Below are 21710 nucleotides of genomic sequence, written 5' to 3' on the forward strand. Positions count from 1 at the left end.
TGCCTTGAGCATGTTTGGAACTCTGGGAAGATGACATACAAGTAAAATGATGTATGTATGTATGTATGTATGTATGTATGTATGTATTATAGCTGTTTTTCTCTCTTCCTTTTATGGTGATGCATAAGTGATCAACATATACAGGTGATGATACATCCTGCACATTACTCATGCACATGGCTATTTTACACACATGTAGAACACATATGAAACAACAAGGGCTTCATGGTGTGAGTGTCTTTAGTGATCTAACATTTAAAACAAACTGTTTGTGCCCCCCCTTTCTATGTGCTTTTACAAAATATAAGCAAAATATTCCTGCCAAAGCTAAGCCACCAATAACCTACTTGAAAGAAATGTTTACTTAAAAGGATACTTTAAAGAGCAAATAACCCACGTGAAAGCCAATGAGTCTTATTGATTTCAACAGATTATTTCTCTTTGTTATTTGGAAAGCATGCCGATATCCTCAATCACCTTACAAAACTAGCAGCACCTTCTTTATTTCTACACTAGTTAATTCCTGATAATATTTGCAGATGGAGAGAAGAACCAAGAACAACTTTTAGAACAATTATATGGAGGCTTTTTTAGTTTATGGAAATATCATTCAATGTACCGGTCAGTTCTGCTGCTTGCTCGATGCAGAAGGAATGCAGATCTAAAGCCCTTTGATATTTTCCTCGTGATGGGTTTTGAAAGGCCTTTATGATCATCTAAATAAATGATAAATCCATCCACATTTCTTACCTCCTGAAATAGTTGTATAGTTCATACCTCATCAGATTTCTGCATTTTCAGTGAATTAGTCCTCAATTATTAATGGCTATGGAAGAGCAAAATGTGAACGCTAAATGCTAATCATGATTTCAATGTATATATGTGCGCGCACGCACACACACACACACACACACACACAAAAAGAGAGAGAGAGAGAGAGAGAGAGAGAGAGAGAGAGAGAGCTTTATGCTTCCTAACCTGCTAACCTAATGATCATACTTTCTAATTCCAACAAAATCAAACCAATTCACCTCTGAATCAGACAAAACATACTGTATCCTGAAGTGTAGAACAACATATAGAATATTGAGACTATATTAGTTGTTGTTTTTTAAGTGTGCTATTTGGATATACAAAATGACTTTCTCCTAAAGTTTTTGAATTATAGCCAAATATACTTACTTAATGGCCTTTAATGACTGGTGGGTATTAGCTACTGAACACATCACACATCTGCTTAGGCAAGGGCTAGAGAGAAACAAGTTTGGCTAGTGGAGTTTGGCTACTTTTGAGGGAGCCTGTATCTCTTTTCCAGCTCAATACAGATTCCTTCTTTACCCTCAGGTAAAAGCCTCAGTCTTCATGGACTGGATAGGAGCTGGGACAATTGCAAATTTACTTTATCTTAGACTGCAAGTCTCAGGGCAAGATCTACATTATTAACTTGCAACTGTTTCATAAACAAACAAACAAACAAACAAACAAAAGCTGGAATATTTTATAGCTCAGGTAAGTGGGGCATACAAGCTGCATTGTGACCCACCCCTGGGATGCTAAACTTGACACTGTTCTTGATTGACTCCATCTGCACTGTACATTTAAAGCACTGTTGTATCACTTTAATCAGCCATGGCTTCCCAAAAAAGAATCATGGGGACTGAAGTTTATTATTCTGTTTATTATCCTGTCTTCCGGAGCTTTGAGGCAGCTTTGTGTCTTTTTTACATTTGTTTGACAGGGCTGACCATCGAAAGCTATATTCCCTTCCTTTCTTGTTCCCCCTTAGTCCCAATTCTCCACCTAGCTTAACTTTCTGTGGAGTCACATTAAAAGGTGTGTGGTAGACGTAGAAGGCTTAACAAACTACATTTCCCAGGATTCTTGGGTCGGGGTGGGGGGATGCCATGGTATGATGCTGCTTTAAATGAATAGTGCAGATGGGGCCATACTTTGCCTGGAAAATGTAGCAGCTTTTTTAATGCATTGCCTGTCTATTCCACCTTTCCTCCTAAGAGCTCATAGTAATGTACATGGCTCTCCCTCACACCATTTTATCCTCACAATAGCCCTGTGAGTTAGGTAAGCCTGATATGCTATGACTGCCCCAAAGTAATGTGGTGAGGTCCATGGCTCAGTGGGGATTTGAACCCTGGTTTCCCAGGCTGACACTCTAACCTCTACACTAGACTGGCTTCTTTGCTTTCTTCAGCTTCCAGCTCAAGACACTGACCTTAGGTCCTCTAAGCTAGGGCATGCACCTTCCATGTCTAGATTAAGTTGGTTTGGTCCCTGAAAGGGATAGACAATAAAGGTAAGAAAACACTTATCAGTATGAACTGTACTGCAGTGCTCCTGCCACACAATGACAGAGGAATGACAATTGATATAGAGTGTGCCACACTTTATTTGTAAAGGCGATTATTCTATTAGACAATTTCCACTGCCTTGACAAATATTGTTGTTGAGAAATGGTATACACCTTGACAATTAATCCAATCACGGGCCTATCTGGGAGCACAGATGCTGAGAGCTGATGCTTCATTTATTTGCTCCTTTCCAGTTCTGCACATCAAATAGCCAAGCTAATCAAGTTATCGCTGGTGTCTTGCAATGGAGCGGAGAGTGATTAATATCATTTCGTAGGAAGTCGCTTTGGAAAGCTTGGTGCGGGGGGAAAGGAGGAAAGAAAAGGGTGGTGACATGAGATGCGGATATGTTTTCAGTGGGCTATTCTAAGCATGAGCCATTATTGTTGGCAGAAAGCTGATAAAAACATGTTGGCGTAAGTGATGGGTGGCACTCATTGCCTTGCTCGGTGTGTTTAAATCAAAGTTGTTGTTTATAGCCCTTGGAGCTCAGGTATGTAAGAACACCAGCTTGATAACAGCAGCTTTGTGGGAGCAAGGCGGGGAGAAAAACAGGGAACTTTCAAACCATAGAAATAATACCATTTTATCTCATCAGCCACCAACAGCTTATATTTATGTGCTTCTTGGTCTGTATTTACGTACCATAAATTTATGACTCCGACCACTTAAGTCATTTCCCAGGTGTTGCTATTCTCCCCCAAACATAATTTTTTTGCCATATGGATATGCAAATGTCAAACTCTCTGCACAGAAAAAGCAATCCCAGAACATAGTGCAGCCAATTACATTTTAAGTAACTCATAACTGTTATCTCAAGCTTTCTCTTATGTAAGTTTTATATTCTTGCAGAAATTCACATTTCACACTAGATCAGCTTCTTTCCCAGTATTCTCCTGTTTGTTAAATCATTTTCAGCCATGTAACTTGTGATGCTTGCTTCTTCCACCACCACTTCACCCCATATGGGGGAACTGCAAGGTTATGGGAGGACCTTTAAATTCCAGCCCAACGTCTGGATGTGATGAACCAAAATAAAGTTAAGTATCAGGCCTCCATCTGGCTTAAATGTGATAAAGTAACACTTTTTAAAATAGTCAGGGTGCGGGAGAGCAGGGGGATAAAAATTTGAGAAGTAACCATGGCTTTGGAAGATGTATTTTGTAAGCAAATAACAAGCCAATAAAACATACGGCAGTGGAGATAGCTAGACATTTCAAGCAACATTCTTTTAATTTTCACATATGCTTAACACTGTACTTTAAAAGCACAAAGTTCTTTAAACTTCTTATATTATCCTCAGAAGTAGGCGATGAGTAACAGAGCAAGCATCCAGATTGGCATCCCATCGTCTTCTCTTAAAACAGCTTAGTCGGTAGAGCAGGAGACTTTTAATCTCAGGGTTGTGGGTTTGAGTTCCATGCTGGGCAAAAATTCCTGCATTGCAGAGGGTTGCACTAGATGATCCCTGTGGTACCATCCAACTCCAAAATTTGATGTTTCTATGATTCTAAGGTAGCCTGTGAACAGGACTAGCCCTGCCAAAGTGCGTGGGACAGAGCCCCTATGCTATCTTCTTGGCAAGGTGGGTCACTTTTGATTACCAGAAGGAAGAAGAGAGTGGCTGAGGAAGCAGAAAAGTGAAAACACATCAACAGAAGTGCTGGATTGGCTCCAGTGATGCATTTGCACCATTACTATCCTCGGAGGGGAGCTACTATGAAACTAGTGAAGTTTAAGCTTCAGGGCCCCTGATCTCAGAGGGGTCCCAGAAGCGGCTTAAGTGGATCCAGTAGTATATATTCCAACAATCCCAAAGTGTGAGAATCACACAGATATTGTAAAGGTAAGGTGTTGCAGTAAAACAATTTAAAGCAAAATCTGAGTGTAGATTTATTTATTTATTTATTTAATTGTGGTGAACCCCGTTGAAGAAGATATGAGTGGTTACCCAGACCTGATTGCTGGTTGTGAAGGGCCTCCAAAATGTAGGTTCAACACTGCCTACTGCTTCATCCCTCTCCTTCCCAACAATCAACAATAACCCACCTGCCGGGAACCTAGTATGGTGGCCCCACCCCAACTGATGGTGGCATACGTAGTTCCCCCCTCTCTTCATTTTAGCCCCACATCAACCCTGTGAGACAGGTTAGGTTAGGAGACAATGACTGTCTTGAGGACATCCAACGAACTTCATGGCTAAGTGGGGATTTAAACCCCAGTGTCCCAGGTCCTAGTCCAACACTCAGGCATGTGCAAAGTCCGGCCCGGGGGCCTAATCCAGCCCCGCTGGTTGATTTAATCTGGCCCCCATGGCAGTATATGTCCTGGGGTAAAATCCTAAAAGAAGCTCAACAACTTTGGTCAGCCCGCAAGAATATTCACCAAATCTGGCCCTCTTTGAAAAAAGTTTGGGCACCCCTGCTCTAACTAGTACACTGCATTGGCTGTCATGAGTTTAGCCTCTGCACAACAGCCTTGCACAACACTGCCTTGATTACTTAAAAGTTGCTTCTGCTTGAGCCCCTGGAACTTTTAACAAGCTACGACGGGCTCGTAAAGCTTCTTCCTCTGATTCTTCTGCAGGCACAGCTGAGCTGATGGTCTGGCAACTTGCCCTTTGGACCATCCGGTGCTTGTTTCCTGGCAGATGGTCAACTTCCATTCACAGCTCTGAGTTTACATTACTTCTTTGACCACATTCTCATTGCCAGCCACTGTAGCAGGATTTTAGAAGCAGGCTAAAGAGCAAAGTTGTAGTAAATCCTATCAGATAGCCTATTTATTCTAGGGCAATGCTAAAGACAGTCTCCATATCTTTTAGAAATTCTTGATTTCTGTTGTATTTAATCCCCCCACCCAGCTGCACCCTAAAAACCAGAATGAAAACCAGTGTTGGTTGAGTAGATTGCCTTCTGAAATTTTAATGCATTCTGTCGGCGACAATATCATTTGCATGGACTTATTCTAAATGAAGCAATATCAGAATGTGTTTGCATTCTGATAGATAATATATCCCACAAAGATTTTTGGGATGGAAGAATCTCTTTAGTTTCAGCTCCCTCAGTTTCTAATTTTTCCAGTCTTAAATTTAGTTCTCCACATTTCTACAGCAATTTGCATTAAAAAAAAAACCTGAATGAAAAAAACACTGCCATTTTAGTGGAAAATTTGTACACAATTTGTAGATATGCAAATTCCAAGGGATAGCTTGGTTTCAGCTCTCATATTGTTTCAGAAAGTGCAAATTTGGTAGCTTTGGCTTTAAATGTGAACAAAATCAATTAATTTCCCCATCGCAAATTCCAGGGATGAGGAACCTGGGGCCCTCCAGAAATTACTGGACTACCCCAAACTATCAGCGATGCTAGCTGGAGCTGATAAGAGTCCAACAATGCCTCTACAAAGGCACAAATATGTATCCCCAAGTTAATTCAGATATTACTCGGTATCCAAACCAAACTGCCACAGTGAGCAGGAGTTAAACTATGTAAGGAAATTTATATGTCTCGAACATAGGCACATAGGAAACTGACTTATACTAGGTTACTCTAGTGGTATGTTCGGTTCAGTATTGTCCCTGAGCTCTGGCCTTGCTAGCTAGGGGTGATGGGAGTTGTAGTTCAACAATGTCTGGGGACCCACAGGTTGAGAAAGGCTGGTCTACACTGAATGGTGGCAGCTCTCAAGGGCCCTAGGAGATGCCCTCCCTGGAGATGCTGGGAATTGACCCTGGAAACTTCTGCATGCAGAGCAGCTGCTCTACCACAAAACTATGTCCCTTTCATAGAAGGGACCACAAGGGTCATCTAGTCCAGCCCCCTGAAATGCAGGAATATTTCAACCCTTAGATTAAGAGCCCCATGCTCTACTGATTGAGCTATCCAGTCACCTGGTGCTGTTCATCAGGGGCGTAGCTAGCTGCTCTGGCACCCGGAGCGGTGGGAGTGGGGCAATCCACCCATGGGGCGGGCAAATCCGCCCAGGAGGGCGCCATGGGGAGCTGCCGACAGAGTCCACCTGGCAGATGCAAGCCCCACACTGCCGGTTTGGGCAGCGCGGGGCCCCGAGCCACCGCATCATTCCCAGGAGAGATGCATGGCTCAGGCACGCTGCAGGCCAGGCCCCGCGGTAAGTGCCGCCCCCCACGGTGTGCCATTTTGACACCCCCCCAGGGATGACACCCGGGGCAGCGTGTCCCCACTGCACCCACCTTCCTTCGCCCCTGCTGTTCATAGGGCTGTGCTGGAAATCTGTTGCAAGAGGAACTCATGGGCCTAAGGAGATCAGGCTTCAGCCTGATTTAAATGTTTTTCGATAATCTGCAGTCCTTATAAATCACTGATAATTGATTTATAAGGACTGAAATCTCAGCTCTACCTCTTTTTATTTTCTTTGTGCTTCTCCTTCAACAACTCTGAGCCAAGCAATGTTTTTGGAGAGAAGTAGTGGTTGGTAGGGAGGCATTAAAGCTAATAATGATTTGTGAATTCTTCTTATGATGCCTGTTCCCGGAGCTTAGAGAAAGCGGAAGGCGCAGCAGAAACAGGAAGCGAAACTGCCACAAAGCCTTGCATAAGTCATTAACAATGGGACAAAGAGACAACCTGCGAAGAACATGGCAATTTGCTTCATATATGAAACAGATTAATGCTAATACTGTGAACAGCTGGATAGCAGGATACTCAGTAATGAGGAAAGCCATTTTAATTTGATTTTAGTCTTACTTTTTAATTGAAGTTATTAGTGCTGTAACAAAGAAAAAAGGAAAAGTGGGGAAAGCACACAGCTGCTGACAAAAAAGAAGGAAGCAATAGGGCTTTACTCCTAGAACTAATTAGTTGTGGTCTTGGAACCAGGCAGGTTCAAAACGGGAGAGGGGAGTCCATAGGTGAAGACAGATTATTGTTCCATATTTAGCGCACAATTGCATCTCATGCAGCTACTCAGAGACAGTGACAGCAGGAGAGCTACAGAGGAGTCTTGTGCCAACTGCAGAGAGCCTTGTAGGGCTGCTTTGATGCTGACCTGCATATGCATATGTGAGCATAAAATAATTCCAAATCTTAGGCACCACCAATTGGAAGGGGTTGCACAACTTGTTTCCAAGAGGCTTTCAGTTCCACTTTACAAATCCGATGCTGTCAAGACTCTGTAACGGTCAGCCCTGAAGGCAGAACCTGGGACTGTGGTGGAGAGTGGGCAGGGGAAGGAGAGTCAGCTCTCAATTTGGCCAGGCCAGTTAACTGACCCCAAATAGTCAGGGGTCAAGTTCTAAGGCAGCCATCAGAGATAAGGCAGAAGTCATCAGTCTCCAGTTCAATGCCTTTCATGTTTGAACTGGCTAGAAATTATGGGAGTTGTAGTCCAAAACATCTGGATGCCATCAGGGCGACATAGAAGCTTAGGCAATATCATCACACAAGATGCAAGATACTATGGCTTTATGGGGCCCTATTGACAGGGACTGCTGGCTGACTGAGTTGCTTGGAAACGCAGTGGCTATGACCTGAATCACAAAGGGGAAGCTCTGGCCCTCCAGATATAGCTGAACTACAGTTCTCATCTTCCCTGGCCATTCACCAGACTGGCTGGAACAGATTGGAGTTCCATAAGTTCCCCATCCCTGACAATGATGGTGCCCTCATACTGAAAGAACTCAATCTACCAGGGCAGTGGAAACAGCACTGATGGAAGAGGTGGTCAAGATTCCCCACCCCACCCCTGCTGACCACTAAGAGCACTGGCTTAAGACCCCCAATAGCATTTTATTTATTATTAATTCATTTTATTTTATTTGTACCCTGCTCTTCAGCCAAAAAGGTTCCCAGAGCAACTTACATACAATCAAAATGGGAAAGTCCCTACCCACAGGCATACAACAACATGACACACAAGGAGAAAGGGATAAGGAGGGAAGAGGAAAACATTTTAAAGTATCCAGGTTCCCTGACATTCACTTAGGGCAGTTTTTTTTTCTTGCTTTCTTTCTTAAATATATCTTTATTTGCTTTGAAATATTACAGCCAAAGTAATCAAAACAAGTATTTAGGGCAGTTCTCTTGCAGTGCCCAGTTAGGGCAACATAACTGAAGAGCCACTTTGCATGCCAGCAGGAGCATAGAAGTCATACATTCTTTCATTTTTCAAATATGAAGCTTGGATTGGAAGTACAGCAGACAGAAGAGAGTGTTGACCAAGCAAAAGTTATGAGTTATCCAGAGCCGTCACACTAAGTCCGAATCAATCAAAGGGCATGATGATGCCAACATCCCTATTGTTTTTTTGTGCTTGAAATTTTTTTTTTATATTAGGGATTGTTGGGATATTTGGTTCACTTTGCATGTAAAGACAAATCTACCAAGTTTGCAGTCCAAAAAACAATACACAAACCAAAACACAAGTCATCCTTTGAAATTTGCACTTCCATGAATTTTGCAATGCAGTTCTCCAGCCAACTAATGTGTGCTAAAATGCATTCACTAGGGTATAGTGTGCATAAAAATAATATATCAGTGAACATTATAAAAAAATGCACAAAAGAATTTTCACGTGGACTTTTTAAAATAAAAAAAATCACAAATTGATGTGGAAATGTGTAGATATGAGTTTAAGATTGTAATTAAAAAAAAAAAATGAGAGAAACTGAAATTGACATATTCTTCCATCTCCATTGATATTTTGGCATACAATGCTTAAGCTCCAGAGTCCTTGGCCAGATGGGTGAGGTATAAATAATAAGTTGTTGTTGTTGTTGTTATATTATGTGTTTCTGCAGTCCATGCCTGCACAATGTTTCCATTGTAGAAAGCAGGGTACCAGTTCTGCAGGCAGTTTCAGTAAATAACATAAGCCCACAATATCCTCACGGTCAATGTTTTAGATATCTGAAGTTCCCAGTTCATGTGCTACAAACTGGCTTATTGCTACATTGCTGACAATGCACTTCAAGAATACTTGAATATTAGATTTCCATCACTTTATATAACAGTGTGCCTCAATCCATAATGCAGGCTGTCTTCTTGCTGCATCCTCATTGGTAACTTTTTGTCATCTTCCCTCATCATTCACGAGAACAATGAAGGAGACAACAGCCTGTCCCAGACTGATGGGATATCAATCACGTTCAACTGCCGGGGCAATCTGAAGAGCAAGTGTTGTCTGTTTTTGCTGCTGCATTGGTGATGGATTATCCTAATGAGTGATGAATGCAATGGCACTTCATTTCCCGCTTTCCCCCTTCCTTTTTGTTCAAGGGTTCACAAACAGAGTCCTTCCAAACCACCTGGGTTGCAGTATGTCAGCAACAAAATGATAGCTTGCTTTCTATGCAGCACTGCCTTCTTCCAGACTGATTGTAAATTGTTTTTGTTTGTATGGAAAATGTGTCCTGCTTTTCCTTTTCCTTTTTTTTTTTTAAAGCTTATATCTTGTGTTGAGCGCCTTGCCAGTTTCTTAGAGGTGTGCGTGCAGCTTGAGTTGCTGGATTTGACAAGTATGGTCTGGGATTACATGTCCCAGTCATTTCAAGGACTGAGTTTGCATTAGTGGTGAGTAGAAATGGTTTGGGAGCAGGTTCTCTCGGGGAGTGCCTATGCCAGCCTTTGCCAATACCTCCAGATATTTTGGACTACAACTCCCTAATGCTCCCTAATACAAGGGCAGTATGATGCATCGATCAGTTAAGCCTGCAAGGGAGGCTCATTGGCTCCCAGCTGTGCAGAACAAATCCCATTACAGAGGTGGTAAGGCATCTGCCAGGAGAGCTGCTAAGATGATGGACAGCGACCCCTTGTGGCAAGTCAGAGGGCAGCTTCTCAGTGAAGTCCCTGGACTGACCCCATTTGATCCTCCTGGGGGTAATAGAGCAAGCAGCATATGCCAATCTCGTGCCCTCCAGCTGTTTTGTATGGCAATGCCCTTCACTCATGGACAGCGCAGCTGTGCTGTCTGGAGTCGTACAAAACAGCTGGAAGGGCTGGCCTATGCCCACATGAACTTCAGATCAGCACCAGAAGCGCAGCTCTTGCGCACCATTAATTAAGATTGAATTGGTGGGGAAAAGGGACAGTGGTATCCCCATGATTTTAGAACTCTTTCCCCAGGGAAATTCACCAAGTCCCTCTGCTTTCCTGATTTTAGATGTGCACAAAGATCTTCTTGTGTTGGATGTTTTCCTGAACTCTTGTTTCCGGCAGTTGCTATTGTTGCATTGTTCTGCTACTGAGTATTTTTTTTTTATCCTAAATTGTATTTATATAGTTGTAAATTTCACTGCATTTTGTTGTGAAAATTGTGGTACAAATAACCCAGCTAACTAAATAAAAGTGAAACTTACTTAAGTGAGCACCAGTGGACATGCGAGAAATTGACCAGCCTGAAAGAACCAGAATCTGATAACTTTGGTCCCATCCAAAGAAGATCTCTGTTTTCATGTGCACTTTAAACTCAGGTTGGCACAGCTAAACTTACCTCCTTTCCTCTATATTCTGGAATGGTACTTTCACTTCTAGGGAATACACACACACACACACACACACACACAACATTAAACATTACTTTGAGGTCCTGCTTCCAAATTCTTTGCTGGGGAAATGAGGACTTGGATACCTGACATGTTGATCACCCCAATAATGAGAAACACAGTTAAAGTACATAGGATAACAAGATGCGGGTGTAACACGATGGCAGAATAATTGCAATACTGCTAGCTTCAATTGTCTCCTGAGAGCAATTATGGAGGCCAGGAAAGAAAGCTGTAGCAAGATAGCTCCAAGCACAACACCGAAAAGCTAAAATCTTCCTGGGCCAAACGTTCCTTTTATGTAAGTTTTGGTTGCATTCCTTTCATAACCATTCATTTTGTAGGTGAGCATAACCTAGCAATGGGATGAAAAAGGCAGGGTTGAAGCAATCACAAGAAATAAAAATGGACTCATCTTTTTATTTTGCCTCCTTCTTATCTAATTTGCTCTGCCTCTCATACCTGATCTGCTAACATGACTGGAAAGGCATTTAATGGTTTGGGAACCAGGAGCATGTTTTCAAGCATTCAGGGTAAGCAGCTACACAGTTATTTTTTTACTACAGTCGTACCTTGGATCCAAAAAGTCCTGGAACTTGGAAATTTTTGCTCCCGAACGCCGCAAACCCGGAAGCGATCGTTCCGGTTTGCAAATATTCTTTTGGAACCCAAACGTTTGACAGGGCTTCCGCAGCTTCTGATTGGTTGCAGGAGCTTCCTGCAGCCAATCAGAAGCCGCAGTTTGGTTTTAGAACGTTTTGGAAGTCGAACGGACTTCCGGAACAGATTCCGTTCAACTTCTAAAGTACGACTGAATTATTTATTAAATTTGTATACCGCCCTTCATCTAAAGATTGTAGGGCAGTTCAGAATATAAAAATAGAAAATGAGAACACAAAATACGTAATACAAACAAACAAACAAACAACCTCCCAATAAATTTTAAAGCCCATAGAATATTTAATCACCCTGATTATCAAGAAATGGTTTCGTCTGGTGCCTAAAGATATGTAATGAAGGCACTAGGCAAGCCCCAGGGAAATCTCAGCAGCCTGCCCAGATTCTAGGCACTAGTGGGAGACAAGCTTACGTCGTCTTCCTGACACAGTCCTTTACAGATTTCTGGGGTGATTTTTGCAGCCCCTGAGCTTGGCACCCAGTGCAGGGGAACAGGTCCCCCTCTGGTAGTGGCCATACTCAGACCTAGACTTGAAATGTGTGCTCACCAAAGTTCTTATATTGTCCATTGATGAAGCGAGGGCCAACCTGAGGACTCAAGCTGGAGGCTGAAATGCCGAAGGTACTATTCTGTGGTGCATGCAGGAGCAGGAGGCCTGTTTCCTAACATGCATACCAGACATGACCAATCCAGGTGCCAATTGTGAGTGCTGATGCCTGCCTGTCTTCCTGCCAGCCAATTGCTGTTTCACATGGTCACACTCTTCTGCTTCCCAAGGCAGCTGCCAAGTGGGAGCCCGGAGCTGCACCAGGGAGTCAGAACCGTGGGACATACTAATTGCACCAAAGCCAGGAAGGCTTGAGCAGGAAGCCTTTTTACAGTCGGCTCTGTCTAGGAGAACCCAGTGCCAGCTTGCCTGGCTGGCTTTGTGCCTGAGAACACTTCTCTGCCCAGGAAAATGATGTAATCTGCAGTCATAGGGGTTCATCACAAAGGGCAGCTGCACACAGAGCTGAGGATCCCCAGTCGTAGACTCGGTTTGTTGTTGTTGTTACCTTTAAATCCCACTTTTTCTCCAAGCATCTGAAGGTGGCATACATGGGTCTCGCCCTCCCCATTTTATCTTTGCAACAGCTTTGTGAGGTAGGTTAAGCTGAGACAGTGTCTGATTCAAAGCCACCCAGTGGGCTTCATGGCTGAGTGCAAATTAGAACCCTGGTCTCCCATGTCCTAGTCCAACACCCTGGCCATTGCCCTACTTCTCCAATACTTCTGTACCTGAAGATAGCTTGGAGGCTTGAGTATACATGATTGTGTGTACTCAGCTCACCAGCCTAGCTTCCAGTGTCAGGCATGAGTTCCCTCACTTTCTGCTCAAGTCCCCAGGATGTCACCACATGATAATGAAGATTTTTTTAAAAATCAAGCATCTTAGGCAGGGAATTCTTCACCCAGCTGGAAAAGCCCATTGAATCAAAAATGGGGTCTGTTGTTTGCAGAAATAGTGTGTGCTTGTAAATCTCAACAAGAGATGCTGTCCCTACACTGGAATCGCAGCTTCCAGTTACTGTGGATCGAACTTCTGATATCTGAAGTTCATGAGAAAGTTTTTGGGCGGTATATATGTGATAAGGCAGTTTCTCAAGTTAATATAGCAGTACCAACAAAGTCTTGAATTTGGCCCGGTAGCAAATTGGCAGTCAGTGCATATCCTGCAGACAAGGTGTTTTGACTTTGTCAGAAGAATATATGTGCCTATAAATGGCCTTGTTCATGCACAATAAGAGCTTGAATCAACAAATATCTGTTTCCGGAAAACCAGTGTTCAGGGCAGCTGTGACTCAGTCCGCAGAGGCAGAAACAAGTCTTAACTGGAGCCCTTGTATTGTGTTGCAAGGGCTAACTGATGCAGAACTTAGCAAAGATCCTACCATTCTGTTAGTGGTGGTTTTTCCAGGCCAGCCACAATGTGGTGCTTCCATATTTAAGAAGGACTGAAGCAAAGCAAAGGAATGCAAACAGAAAGGTGTAATAATTCAACAATGAGGCAGTTGAACAAGGTTAATAAGACCTATGTAAAAGTCAAGATGCAGTTGCAAACTCAACCATGCCTATTCAGAATTGAATTCAGTGGGGATTACTTCCAGGTAAGTAGGCCTAGGATTGCAGCCTAGGCCCCTCCTGATGCCTGCCTATATGGTAACTACCAACTGCAAACAACAGGAAGGAAAACTAAACTAAAATTCTTTGAGCCTAAGGGGCAATGTCAAAATTACTAAACTGTGTAGCTTGGGAACACCCCCAAATTCTGACAAGGAATATCTATTGTGACGTAATAGAAGGAAAGCGCACAGGAATGTTTCATTCTCCAATGTGGGGTTGTTGGCAGGGGAGTCAAGTATGGTCAGGGGAGATGGAATTTCCTGGGCTAGTTCTGGGAAATGGTTGCCCCACACCGCCTCTTCTGGCTTAGCAGATTCCAGAGACAATTAAGTTCTGCATTGCTTTTTGAAGGTGCAAGCTTCATCCTTCTATCCTCTAGGGGCAATACTGGTTGTTCTAGGCCAGGGGTCTGCAACCTTTAAGACAAAAAGAGCCACTTGGACCTGTTTCCGAAGAAAAAACAACTGGGAGCTGCAAAACTCGTCATTCTAAAAATAACTTTTTTGTCACTTTTTATTATTTCTTTGTTTGACCCCTCAGAATTACTCCTCCTCATAGAAATAAACGTTAAATCAACAAGTTACCTTTTTGTGTGTGTGTGTTCTTCACTCCCCTTCAAAACAGTGACCAGCGTACATGCCCCCTTTCAATGCAGTGACCAGCGTACATGCCCCTTACAATGTAGCGGGCGGGCGGGAAGGTGACGTCGGGACGGTGTGTGACTAACGCACGCACCGCCCCCATGCGGTGTCACAGCCAGAACAGCGCCTGCCACAGTGGGGAGTGTCGGGGCGCACAATGCGCCTCCTCCCCTCGCTAGTATCCGCCCCGGAGCTGCGGCAAAGGTGTAAAAGAGCCACATGCGGCTCCTGAGCTGCGGGTTGCAGACCCCTGTTCTAAGCAAAGGGATGGCAGCATGGAGGAGCTGGTGAAGCTGCTTGCTTTCAAGGATTGCAGTGGGATGTATCCAATGCAGTCCTACTCATATTAGACCCAATTGACACAATTCATTCATTCATTCTTTCATTGAATTTCTAAACTGCTCTTCGTCTGAGACCACTGGGTGCCTTACAATATTAAACATGCATATCATAGTACCCCCCCATTTAAAAGGCCATATAGATTATTTAATTAGCCAAAGGCATAGGAGAAGAGGAATATTTTTGACTGGCTCCTAAAGATATGTAACAAAGGTGCCAGGCAAGAGCATTCCACAAGTGGGGAGCCACTGCAGAAAAGACCATGACTGATTTAGGTCCATTAATTTCAATGGACCTACTCTGGGTGGGACTAAGTTGAATGCAACCCAGAATCTTTGCAGTGGAAGAGGAGGGGGAGAAAACTGTAACAACTTGGCTCCACCTGTGAGACCTGTTTGGCCATGAAACCACCTCACCAAGTCCAGGGACCACCAGGATAGTCACATAGGTGCCTGTCATCTCATTGATCAGGTAAGGATGGCATCTGGTCATTGTCATTAGGCAAACACCCTCACTTTATATAGTTTTGGATGATGAACATATTTTTTGTTTTGGCAAGTCTACTTTTGTTTAAACCTTTTTTGATTTCATCTTTGTTTTTAATAATGATGGTTTTATGTAACTTTGTTTTTAATTGGTATGTAGACTCTCGCTGCATTTTCATCCATTATTTTATCGGGGGGGGGGGGATATTTATCAATTTTGTTCGTAGAGCTTTTTGATCAAGTGGTTTTATACACTTTCCAAAAACATTAGTGGAAACCCCTCTACCTTCAGGGTTTAGCGTGGAGCTGGACTTAACCATATTCAAACATTTGTTTAAATATGGGTGAGTCTAGCTATGCAAAAAGGAAGAATGCCCTTTTGCACCCAGTAACCACAGTAGGATTGCTCAATGCAAGGACTGTAATAAAAGCAGAGCAGGTGATTGCTGTAATGCCACATCATGCATTATATGGCAAAAAAGTGACAACCGCTGACAGGAACACTGCTGTACAGAATGAGAATGAATGCATCCCTTTAAGTAATCGGATTGTTAAAAGAGAAGTAAGGTAACATAAGGATAAGAAGAAATAGACTCCTTGAACCTAATGGAAGTTAAGTTTTCTGTAGCATCAAATGTTAATTCTAAAAACTGCCTGGAGCACTTTTTAATAAGGTTTGTGCTTCTTCTGTTTTTTAGATGAGAAGAGAGGAGAATGACGAACAAGGGATGGGTTAAAGAATTCCCTGGTGATTTGTGATCTGTTTACTGTGGGAGCCACCTGCGCCTCTACTAAGAAACAGGTATCAGGTGGGTGGAGAAGAGTATATATATATGCACAATTTGGGTGAGTATTGAGTTAAAAACAGCTTTGGTTAAATGAATGCTGTTATCAACACTGAGTATTAACAATGTGGTTTATATATATATAAATTTATGTTATCTACTTATAAGACATTTTAGAAGTATTTCATTTTCTAAGAGACCTTCTTCCCTCCAAGTTGATAGAAATCCAAGATTCACTTTATTTATTTTTCTATTTTTTTAAATTAAATTTTCTGTTTTAAATTTTAGAACATTCATTTAAACAACCTTAAAATATCAATGACTTCCCTTCTTCTCTTTCCATGGTTCATTTTGCATAACATAAATCCCTGCATATTTTATATAAACTAAACCATTCAGTATTCCATTATTACATCCATCAAAACTTATTTACCTTGTTGAATTTATCTTAATGCTGCCCATGTTTTCAAATATACACAATTTTCCTCCATATATTCAACAAACATTTTCCAATCTTCTTTAAATGTATGTTTTTCTTGTTCTCTTATTTTATATGTTAGGTTCTCAATCTGCGCATATTCCAGCAATTTAAGTTGCGTGTCGAGGTCCCCAAGCCACCCCCCCAAATAACTCACAACGCACACTTAATTTTTGTTTAAGGTTTTTGGCATAATTTTGGCCACAACTCTATTTAAATACAAAACCGTGAGTGGTTGTTTAGGCATTGGTTAAGACTATCTGTCCCCCTGCCTGGGGACAGAACTGACTTCCGGGCACCACCGAAAGACAGTGCGGGGGAAAGCAAGTCGGGGAGAAATGGAGCTGAGTCACAGACCCTCAATTCTCATCCGCACGCTCCCCGAAGGCTTGCCGGCCCTAGTCCCATTCCAGGGATTGGACGAAAAGATGGCAAGCCCCAGGATTCCTTTAACGGAATTCCCTTTCCGCAGCAACCATGGAGGGGCAGGCCCAGCCTGTCCTAACCCCTCCTCCACCAATTTATAACCAATGCCTAACCACAACCTTACAAGTTGTGACGATTTGCTACGCAGTAGGCAAAAACCAAATGGCCCAGCCAATCACCCAGATGGACAAAATTCCTACCAGGCCCCTGCCCCAACGGCAGACGACCCCATGACAGGCATAGCAAGGTCAATGCAACAACCCCTTACTCAAGGGCGGGTGGGCGGGTGATCCGTTGCACGCAGCAAAGAGAAAGCTCCAGGCTGCGTGCAGAGTATTTAAACATTTTACCCCTCCCACCAAAATTGCAACATAACCTTTACCCCAGCAACCCAGTGAACCAATCACTGCCCCAGGCCATCTTTAGAGACCCTGCCTGGTAACAGAGGGGTGGCTCAGCAGACCCCACCGCAACACGTGCTCTCCATGAAGGAGAACATGCTTTGCCATTCTTCTTTAGTTGGGACTTTGCTCATTTTCCATTTTGGAAACAAAAACAAAACAAAAAAAAACAGAGATTCACTTTAGAGCCAGAGGTTGGTGGTGAGATGCACTTATCTTCCCAACCCAAGTACTGACATTGCCTTGGGAACATATGAGGCGACCTCATATCATGTCAGACCATTGGTCAGGCAAGTGATCAGTCTAGCTCAGTATTGTCCACAATCATACGCTGACTTGCAACAGCTCCCCAGAGCTTCAGATAACTTGGATTCCTAACCATACCTGGAGAATTAAAACCTGAATCCTTTTGTATGTGCACTACCATTCAGCTACTCTGTATTAACATGGCTGTGAAACTGTCACGGGCACCTATTGGCTAATGCCAGTGATATCACTGGTGACGAGTGACATCATTGTTAGTCTTTGTCCATGTGGTTTTTTTGTTTGTTTTTTAGTGTGTATTCAGCATGGTATAAATATGAGGATATTATTCATTTGTAAATAAGTGCTAAATATACCCTTTTAATATGGGGCATTGAAAAAGGTTTTATTTTTGTTGACTGCAGTTGTTTTCAGGGCGGAAAGGCTCTCACTCTTATATATCCAGTAAATACTGTAAAAGTTACATTTCTAACTTGTTCCCAACAGAAGTGAATGTTTGGATTTATTCACATGGGTGGGGGGTTGGCTTTTCCTGTAAACGTTCTTATCTATTGTTCTACATCTCATTATAAAAGAGTGATACCCCTGTGTGTGTCTTTTTTTAATTGGATACCATTTCTGTGGAGGCCCTATCCTTGGTATTCTAATTAGAGGCATAGAATAACAGCACCACAAGAGAAACAAGCAACAGAAAGGAACTATGCCCCTCCTTTCTGAACCATTTGTTCACCATCTTCAAGGAGCAATAATCTCTTCATTTTCAGACTGTACTTACTCATCGAAGCCCTTCTTGAAAGTCTCATTTCCCTTTCACCTGAAAATGCAAAAACCTTGTGAGACACAGCTAGCGTGCTGGCAAAGATTAAGAACATCGGTGCCTGCAGTGGATCAGCTTTGCACTCAGCGGTAGGCGATGTTGTAATCAGTGGGAATTACCCATATGGGGTTTAAAAGACATTGCGATAATTGAGCCTGGGGTGGGGGGTGGGGGAAGACTCACAAAAGCCGGTGGAGGCTTACATCGAGCTGCTACATCCTGGTCTTAACTGTGGTTCTTTGGATAGTTGCTGTTAAATTGGAAGCCGTCGCCATTTGGCGTAGTGCAACTACATCTTTGAATGCAGGCCTTTTCTCTCACCTAACAGGCCTCTTGCCTTTCATGGCTTCATCAGGAGTCAATCTGTTCCATTAGGACTTCATCAGTAATTACTTTAGAACAACTGAACTACTTGATGCTCCTAATTTGCAGAGATTCCAAGTTTCCCCAAATAATAACTCATTAATTCTGAAAGGCAATTAGACCCGCTCTTCAGCCGAGGTTGTTTATTTAAGCCTAGATAGTTAGGAATCTTTATGAAAGTTCTGCTTCGCTTGCTAGAGCACCTGTTACAGGGCCAAGTGTGCCCCTGAAGGCAGGAACATAGGAAGCTGCCTCATACCTAGTCAGACCATTGGTCCATCTATATATACCAGCAGCAGCTGTCCAGGGATTCAGGCAGGGAGTATTCCACCTACCTAGAGATGCCAGGGATTGCATCTGGGCCTTCTACATGCAAAGCATATGCTCTTCCACTGAACTGCAGCCCTTCCCCTGATTTTGTTTAGTACTTCTGTGGCTAATTAGAGATTTGAACCCTGGTCTCTCAGCCCCTAGCCCAAATAACAGCTAAAACAGCAAGGAGCTTCACTTCACAAATTGTACCATGGAACAAGCTTTTTTGTGGACAAGAGTCCTGTTCATCAGATGCAAAGTTGGATATAATTAATAGTCCCTATTTTGTCCCTTTGGAGCCTTTGGAAATGCTTTGGTAGTTTGCTTTTGTGTGTGTGTGTGAGTTGCTTGCACTTATCATTTTTTCAGAAATCAGATCCCTCCCCAGGGCCAAAATGGATGACACATCATTTCTATCATTATGAAATGTGTGAACGGAGTTTACCAAGTAAATTGCTGGAATAGGAGCCCAGTTTTGAATGTGACCCTGGTGTGGTACTAGAGGGTTTTAACCTTTGCTGCAATCCCATTCTGGACTGTCTGCCCACCCCCACCCCCATCTGCTAATCGGTTTAGGGAGTGGGGGGAATCATACCAATGACAGCTTTTCCCAATGAAAATAGCAGGCATGGTGAAGTCAGTTCAGTCGGGAGAGACTACAGTGGGGTGCAAAGGATTAAAGGCCCTTTGCACTCTAGATCAGGGCCCCAAGCCTGCAATTTACTTTTGCTAATTGTTCGACCCTCAACAATGGATGCATGTGCTTGGAAGCCAAGGAATCAGTTCGTGCACAGACTGCCATTTCATAGGCTACAGCTATTGGAGTATATTTTAAACCATGGACCTTTTGTAAGACAAATCCGCTTCCTAATAATATCTTTAACCGAAAGAACAAATGCTCTTCTGACTTTCAGATTGGTAGAAGCTGATTGTAAAGGAGTATAGCAGACAGAAAGTGCAGCAGGCCCAACTTCAATGGATAGCAGTAGGAAGAGGAGGAGGAGGAACATATGAGATAATGCAACCATGCTCCTTATCTGTTTGTGAAAAGTTGGAGGGTATGCACTGATGTTTGTTGGCTGACATCTAGATGACATTCCTAGATAAATAATGGAATTTGCTCTCACAAGAGATAGTGATGGCTGTCAAGTGGGATGACTTTAAAGGAGTTTTAGACAATTCCGTGGAGGATGAGGCTGTTAACAGCTATTGGCTATCAACTAGTCATAATGGCTGTGCTCTACCTCCACTGCTGGAGGCAGTGTGCCTCAGAAATCCAGTTACTGGGAAGTCACAAGTGGGGAGAAGGCTGTTGCAGTCAGGTCCTGCTTGCAAACTTCCTATTGTGGCATCTGGCTGGGCACTGCGAGAACAGGATGCTGGACCTGATGAGCCTTTATTCTGTTGTTAGTCACTATCCCATTGGATGTTTTGAGTTACTTTTACATGGGTACAAATTGGAAGAATGGGCTAGTCCCTGTTGACCCTCCTTTATTTATTTATTTATTTATTTATTTATTTATTTTCTATACCACCCTCAATCCAGAGATCACAGGGTGGTTCACAATGTAATAACACAGCAAGAGAACACAAAAGACACAAATAAAACCAAACATACAAATAGCACCCCCTCCCACAAACACATTTAAAAGGCCATAGCATGTTAATCAGCCAAAGGCCAGTTTAAAGACAAACCTAAATATATGTAATGAAGGCACCAGGCATGCCTCCCTGGGGAGAGCATTCCACAAACAGGGAGCCACTGCAGAAAAAGCCCATTCTTGTGTTGCCACCCTCTGGACCTATCGTGGTGGAGGCACATGAAGAAATGCATCAGATGATGATCACTGGGTCCGCGTCAGTTCATATGGGAAGAGGTGGTCCTTAGTGTATTATGGTCCTGAGCTGTTTAAGGCTTTATAAGTTAAAACCAGCACTTTGAATTGGGCCCAGAAACTAATTGGCAGCTAGTACAAGGTGGACCAGGATTGGTGTTCTATGCTCAAACTGTTTTGCCCCAGTGAGCCACTTGGCTACTGAATTCTCCATCAGCTGAGGCTTCTGGACCATCTTCAGAGGCAGTCACACATACAGCGCATTACAGTAATCTAACCAGAGCATAGACAACAGAAGTTAGACTATCCCTGTCCAGGTAAGGGTGCAGCTGGGCCATCAGCTGAAGCTGATGGAAGGCACTCCAAGCCACTGAGGTCACCTGGGCTTCAAGTGATAGCAAGGGATCCAAGGGATCCAAATTTAGTACCCCTTCCTACAGAGGGTGTATTACCCTATCAAGAGCAGGAAAGCACTTGTCCATCTAGTCTAGGGAACTGCCCACTAACAGTGTCTCAATCTTATCTGGACTGAACTCAGTCTGTTGGCTCTCATCCAGTCTGAGACAAGGCAATGGTCCAGCACATCCACTGGCAGCAGCTCTCCAGGGTTTCAGCCCTACATGGAAATGCTGAGGATTGAACCTGCAGAGCTGATTCCCTGCCACTGAACTACATACAGCCCTTCCCCATATAGCCCCAGTAATATAGGCAAGAAATCTGGAATGGCTGCTGATTGGTGTTAGTGGCGCTGGGTTGGCCCCAAGATTTTTTTGGGGTGGGATGCACGTTACATGACATCACACAGTCTCTCAATGCCATGCAGGCTGGTTCA

This window comes from Podarcis pityusensis (assembly GCF_964106645.2).
Source record: "Podarcis pityusensis genome assembly, chromosome: Z".
In the NCBI taxonomy this organism is placed as follows: domain Eukaryota; kingdom Metazoa; phylum Chordata; class Lepidosauria; order Squamata; family Lacertidae; genus Podarcis; species Podarcis pityusensis.